Source organism: Corvus brachyrhynchos, unplaced genomic scaffold (genome assembly GCF_000691975.1).
Source record: "Corvus brachyrhynchos isolate BGI_N302 unplaced genomic scaffold, ASM69197v1 scaffold6, whole genome shotgun sequence".
Lineage (NCBI taxonomy): Eukaryota > Metazoa > Chordata > Aves > Passeriformes > Corvidae > Corvus > Corvus brachyrhynchos.
In genome coordinates this window covers 1,150,660-1,155,674 of record NW_008238632.1, presented here as the reverse complement: position 1 = coordinate 1,155,674, position 5,015 = coordinate 1,150,660, and positions in this window count along the sequence as shown.

Here is a 5,015-nt window from a genome sequence, read left to right as displayed (position 1 = left end):
TATTTTTCTACGTAAAATCTATAAAAGTAGGGTCTGATAATACTACCTTGAGTGGCTGGCCCCATTGCCTACATGTACATAAGCAGAGAGAGAGAAGGCCTGTGCCAGATAAAAGAAAGAATAGGGATCTGCCTAATTAGAGGGAGACAGTACATGATAGGTAAGATAAATATGAGCTTGTTATCAGCTGATAGTATTGCTGTTTCTCTCCGCTTGTATACAGCAGCAACCAGAGGGATGGAGGTAATGGCCCTTCCCCCGTTTGCAGGGGAGCTTTGCTCAGTCCTGGACCATCCTGGTGTTTGACAGCTCTAGGTTGATATCTGAAACTTCAGGTGGAATTTTGCTGCTTCAGGGACTTACAGGTGAATCATCAGTCCTATATGTAACGCCTTCCTGGGTGGCTAAGTAGGACTAAATACCAATGCGTATGTTACTAAATCCTTTTCCTAAGTCTGAAAACAATATGCTAAGATGAGCAGTTTGAGGTCCCCACCAGTGTTGCCATCTGCTTTGGGCTCTCATTCTCATCATACTTCTGTGATGCAGTTTATGCTGGAGTAGATACATATATGCTGGTGGCCAGAAGGGGCAACGTGTTTACTTTCTCTCCCACTGCTCCCCTCAGTGCTGAAGCAGTCTGCTTTGGAGTCAGCTGAACAGCTGGAGGTGCAGACCTGGTAGGAACATGGAAGTGAGAAGGGAAAGTCTGCCCTCTGGCCCAGCCTTATCACAGAACTTCCTGGTTAGGTTCCCACTTGGCCCTGCAAGTTGTCTTGTCTTTGGCTCTACAAATCCAAAGTAATTGAGCTATTTGGGGAAAAAGTAGATCATAAAGGCATGAAAGGCAAATATAATCTGAAGATAAATCATGCACAGTCAATGGAGCTGGGGCTGTGAAGTTGATTTCCAGGGAAGATTAAATGAATCAGAAAGCAGACCCTTTTGAGGATGCATTGCAACATACATTCTTTGACAGAATTCTTCCCCTAGAGGCCCCTGGCAATCTGCAGACCTCCCTAGACTAAACCTAAGAGCCTTCCTGTAAATAAAGAAGGGACAGGCTCTGGAGGCAATCTGGATCTCTGTGAAAAGCCTCTTTGTTCCAGTCTGTGAGGGCTGGAAAATTCTTAGGCAGCAGAATTATGGATGCTGATGGGAACAACTCCTCCAGCTGGTTTGGCTCTCTGATGGGAGAGTGAGTGGCTGGTGGATCTGAGACCCCATCCCTGCAGCCGAGAGAGACTGGCAAACTTACTGGGGCATCTGGCAAATGTAAAACCTTATGAAGTGTTTGAGGCTTGCTCTCCCTGACTGCTTTCTGCCTCTCCTGGTGCAGGAAGGTGGATAGTTTCCAGCTGAAACAGTTGATGGAAAATTCCTGCTAAGGAAGAAAAACTAGAGGCTTAACTCTGGTAAAGACTTTAGTGATGGGCTGGGGCCAAACCTAGGAAGACCAGGGCATGGGCTGGTGCCATCCCACTGTGCCTGTTGTCTTTGAGGGATGCAGGGATGCTTCTGCTGCTGTTGGGATGGGGGATGGTGAGTCAGGGATTTGCACTGCCTTCTGTGGTTGTTCCTTTCTCTCTGCACCAGGTGAAGCTCATGAAAAAATCATAGCTCAGCACTGAAACCAAACTGGGCATGGCTCATGTTTGGAGAAGATGCCCTGTGAGGAGAATGCACAGAGCATTCAGAAGTGATCTGAATCACTTCACCACCCATGGAAATACTCTACAAATAAAGTTGTTTTATTTAGTTAAAAATTTCATGCTGGAATGGTTAATCTTGAATGTGTATAGGGGACAGCACCCAGAAATTAGTATTACATTAATGATTAATGACAGATTTGGACGAATTTGAAAGTGTATCCTAAAGGTGAAAAGCAATCCTTGGATTAACAGAATTTCTGACCCGCTCTAGGACTTGTAGACTTCCTCAGGCATTGTTGAAAAGGTTTTGTGTTCCTTCATTTTTCACATTTTCACATTTGAATTTAGTAAAGTTTCCTTCCTGTTGCTAGTGTTCCTGTTCCTCTGTTTATTGGTTAGTATTCCTAAAAAAAAAATCTAGGTTTTGGCTTTTGAAGGAAAAGGATATGGAGTAGGGAAACAGAGGAAGGCCCTTTAGAAGATTTGTGGAATTTGATAATATTACAAGTGGGGCTAATTGCTATTTTTAAAGTTGCTATTCAAGTGGTTTATTTCTGACAGAAATGGAGGAGTCCAAAGAAACCCTTACCTGCTTTTGTTCTAAGGTTCAGGACATTTCCCTGTTGTGTTTCTCCCTTAGGTGAGTATCTTCTGCAGGTGTCAGTGGAGGGTTTCATAATACACTGCTTGGTCTACTCTCTTGCCCTGAGATCTTGGTGCAGCTTTGCACTTTGCATCTTTATAAATAAATCATCAGCTTTCACAAATGACTCACCTATTGTTTGGGGTGGGCAGAATATTTTGATGGCATCTAAATTAAGAATTGTGATTTTTAAATGTTTGGTTTGTATTTTTGACCTGCTGTAGTTAGAATTTATGTCCAAGGAGGTACAAAGAAAAAAATAGGACAAAAAGCCTCGCTGAGCTGCAGCTGTAACAGAGACACACGTCCTTGGTGTTATTAGTATTCATGACTCATGGTGTAACTGTAGCATGGAGGAGTCACACTCTTTTGCACCTCAGGTCTGGGCGTTGCTGAAACACAGGACTGAAATGGCCCAAAGCTTTTACCTGATGAGAAATAACAGATGGAGCTATGTAGTGGAGAACAGGGAAACAGCAAAATGTTAGGATGTGAAGAGGTGTTTGTGTGCCCAGAACTCACCTGGTTTTCTACTGTACCAAAGTCCAAAGTTTGGACATCTCAAAGCTGTTCCTGCTCCCTGCAGACCTTGCCACAAACACTCCTGGGGGCCAGGCAGTCTCACTTGCAGCACATCTGCCTTGATATTGGTCAGTGTGGTGGGCTGTAGGCATCTTGTGTATACACCTCAGAGCCTGCTGTAATACTCTTAGGATATTTTAAGAGTTCTCTCTGTTGTTTTATGAACATCGAATTGAGGCTTTTCTGATTCTTTTCGGAAAATGCCCTTTTTGGCTCTTCCCTGAGCTCTTTGAGCTCAGCACTACACTGGGAAGAATCCAGGGTTTTGCTTTGCTCTCTTTTTGGGAGTGGGACCTCCAGGAGCAGTCACGCACCTCATTCCATGCTCAAAATAGCAAAGTTCTTTCTGTGGAAAAGTAAACTTTCATGGCTCCTGAGGAAATAAATGCTACTGAATAGTGCTCTGTGGGCTTTAGTACCATACATATGACAGGGAGGACACACTTCAAAAAAAAAAAAAGGGCTTCAGAGATGGTTTAAGAACAAGTTGGTGAATGTAGCAGATGAAACAGGAGTAAAAGTGTTTCTCTTGGCCTCTACCCACTTGTCTGAGGGCAGGTTGAGAGCTAGGACTGGCTTCATTGAGAGGGCAGAAACACACTGAGGTGCAGGACACAGGGGTGCCTGGGACTGCAGGGTCCCTGGCTCAAATGGGATGTCTATGTGCTCATTGAATCACACCCAGAGGCACCAAGGAACATGTCTTGGGGAGTTAAGTACACACAAATGGTTTAAGCAAACAGCAGTGAAGGGAGGGGATGAGGGGTGAGCCTGCAGGGCTTTTTCCCAGAAACTGTGCTCTTGTATTTAGTAACTTGAGCAAAACTGTGCTGTGCGCATTTGCATCGCGAGATGAAATATACTTGCTGAAACCAGTTTTGTACTGCACTCTGCTTCTTCATGTCCCTTGTCAGGACTTTTTCTGGTTTGATGCTGACACAATATTGCTAGATGGTGATTGACACTTGAGGGTTAGTACAGATGATTTTATATTTCATAACAAATGTATCACAGGATTTGCTAAAATGAAGTCTCATTCCCAGCTAGCTTTCCCAATCATACAATTTTGTTTGCTGTTGTCTTTTTTTTCATGTTTGTGGCATCATATTCCAGACTAGATTTAAACTCTGAATTTGCCAGAACTTAGATACATTTGTATTTTAAATATACATTGGTCCTTTTAACAGAAGTTACACCATTTGTCAGATCATAGTCACAGAGTTTTAAAATATACCTTCATTCCTGGTTCCAGATATAAGCTGTATGGTTGAGAGACTTTGTTGCTCTGTGTTTATATTCAAGCTCAATGGCTCCTGATCCTGACAGAGTGAGCTCTTTGTTACTTCTGTGCTAGGAATAATACCTGTACCTGGTACAGGTCATCCTGTACCCACTAAATGTTTTTAAGATGAGTCCATAAGTGCTTGAAGTGTAAGAGCTTGGATATTATGTTACAATTATGTTCTAATGGCAGTGTATGGTGGACACTCTTAAGAAGACTCTTGCTCTCACATGGTTGGAAATTTCCCTGGAAATGCTAGTGAGGCTTTATTTTCTGAAATGCAAAGTCCACATACGAGCTCTCTTGCAGCAAGGACAAACTCCAGCATTGCTCCCATTTCAAAGGTTTGGCCTCTGCAAGTAACCTCCAGTTAGATACATCAGTGATGTATTAAGGGGTTCTGTTGCTCCCTTATTTTCTTCTGACAGTAACTCCAAAAAAGGGGCATTTTCAGAGCAGGAAAATTGTTTCAATCCTCTTTTCATTCAGTTTTGTGGTCTCTTTCTTCATTTCAGTGATTAAGGACTTGGCAGGGCTGGACTTCTTTTTTTGGTTTGCACTACTGCTTTGGTTTGGAACATCCTAAAATAAATTACGTCCAAAAGTTTCCTCTTTGTCTGCTGTGATTTCAAAGCAATTTTGATGGCTAGTTCAGGGCTGCCTAATAGAAGAAAATGGTAGAATAATTACTGCCTGCAGAACTTGTAGCACAGTTATTTAAGTAGCTGCAAAGTAATTTAAGGTATACACAAATATCTTGTTCCCTGAAGAACTGTGTGCTTTGAGCCAAACATTTTTCCTTGAACTAGGCACATGGTTCCAGTGGCAGCAGGCACAGCCCCAGTGTGCCAGCAGT